Genomic DNA, 2,405 nt, shown 5'->3' with positions numbered 1-2,405 from the left:
CAACCATATGGTGATTTCACTGAAAGATTAGTTCTGGGCGATGAAAAATAGCCTCTACAGTGGTTGAAGAATGTCAAGCTCAATGTTTGAGCTCACCATTAATAATTATTTTGTTGCGACAGACTGTCATTGAGTGATGTTAAAAAAGACTAATGCTTTAGATAACCATATACGTTTTAACAGCATTTAAAAGCCCAAATTTATGATAACTGCCACTCGGAAGAAAATTATTATCACTTAATTGTGATGAGAGTGGGTTTGTTTGCTTGTCTGCATGGGAAGTGTTTTAAAGTACTATGGGAAGGATCTAGTCATTCTAAAATGCCGTCCAGGCTTTTTTTTTTTAATGATGGTTAGCCTGGAACCAGGCTAACCATCATTAAAAAAAAAAGCCTGGACGGCATTTTAGAATGACTAGGGAAGGATCTATGCATTATTTGATCAGTCATTTGTAACCACGGTCCCCCCAGGTCTGGGGATAGTCGGGAAATTGGCCGTGTTTTAACTTTTAAGGTAGTTCCGCAGTGCCAAGTGAATGTGTTATGCACCAGTCAGTTGTATCCACAGCCCCACCAGGTCAGGTGGTATACTGGAAATGGGTCGTGTTTTTACTTCTATGTGGCCCCGCAGTGCCGGAGGAATGCAGTGGTTTTGTCTGCGCCATAAAAGGTGGAATTTGGCCTATCCTAGGGTCCCAGGGGTGCGGGGCGTGGGCATTTGGCGGGGATTTCACTGAAGTTAATGATAAAGATAGTTTATATTGAAAGCAACACTATATAATCAACATGTTTATACAAAATATGTATATACATCGAAAAAACTTACTCCCGTAATAATATAAAGGTAAAGGATTTTGTTGGTTAAAAGTTTTAAATAAACAAAATGTAAATGTTACAGATGGGGTCAAGTGCAAACATGCTGATTGATTTTAATTTTATTATTAGTCCTCAAATATCGGAAAATGGTAAATGCAGTGCCAGGGTGAATGCTGTGGTTTTGTCTTCGCGCTAAACATAGTGGCGAAGGGGCCTTTAACCTAGTGTCCCCAGGGTTCATGGCATTTGGCGGGGATTTTACATCAGTTCATCCCCACAGGGCGGGAATTTGCACCCAGGGTTGGCTGGACCGAAAGTCAGTCCCCGCTATTCCCCGGACCTGGGGGCGGCGTGGTTACAATTGACTGATGCATAACATACACTGGGAGTGTGAAGAAACACCTAAAGGAGAATGTCAGGACACTTTGTCTGCCGGGCATAAGTGTGGCCAACAAAAGTTTTTTCTGAACAGCAGAAACATTCGAAACCACCTTCTAAGGGCTAGAAAGAACATGGACCAGTCGCCTAATGATCTGGAGAATGTAGAAACATATGCTAGAAAGAAACTGGAAATGAAATTTGTCAAACAAAGGACAATATATCAATAATAACAAATTTACAAAGAAAATGATAGAATGGAAGGTATAAATAAAAGGTTACAGCTTTGACAGGAATTTTATGTTGATGTCGGTAGTAATCATGTTGGCAGTGAAAATTAGTTTTCCTACCAATTATGTAATGTACTATCTGCATTGATGATTCACCAGACAAGAAGCTGTGAAGCTCGATGAAGTGGATGAAGAGGAAAATAACAACAAAGGAATGGAATTAAAGAATATAATTCAAATAGAAGTATTCACACTAGCTTCGTTGTTCAGATGTCCTTGCTACCTTACATGTATGGTATCGTAATCACATATTGTAAGAGGTAAAATGTATTATTAGCCGGATATTTTCCCAACTTCACTCATATGAGGAGCAGGCTCAACAACATTTCTTTGTACACCTTCTATTCATGTTTCAAATTATTGCTTCAACTGTTTGTGATTGTATACTGTTCCCCACATTTAGAATAAGAAAAAACAAATTTTGAATTTTATAGAAAACAATTTTGGGTAACAGTTTTTTCTATGATCTTCTTTTCATTTGTAATTGATAATGATACATTGGTATGCTTGATTATGCTTCATATCATTTGATACTTTTCAGAAATATTCTGTTTTATAATGATTTGTTTTAAAACCAACATACATACATAATATTGTATTTTCAGATAAATGTTTAACTACTGAGAAATAGCAGCCATCATTTCATTTCACATACATGATACATATTTCTCTTGAATTGTTATTTTTTTGTTCAATAAAGTTAAAATTTCAGAAGCATCAGAAATTCATGTTTCTGATACAAACATAGCAAATGAAGTATCTGCTACATAAGTATGGAAATAAGGTGACCCGGATGGACATTTAACTTGACTATAAAAAAATCTCTAGTTTAAATCCAGATTCTGTTAATATTTCCATTGTCTTTATTTTTCAGAGGTTTTAATCCATACTGACATAGCAATTCAAATTAAAAAGATAAATG

Source organism: Mya arenaria, chromosome 14 (genome assembly GCF_026914265.1).
Source record: "Mya arenaria isolate MELC-2E11 chromosome 14, ASM2691426v1".
NCBI classification, from domain to species: domain Eukaryota; kingdom Metazoa; phylum Mollusca; class Bivalvia; order Myida; family Myidae; genus Mya; species Mya arenaria.
The sequence above is the reverse complement of the archived record's forward strand: the minus strand, read 5'-3'. Positions refer to the sequence as shown.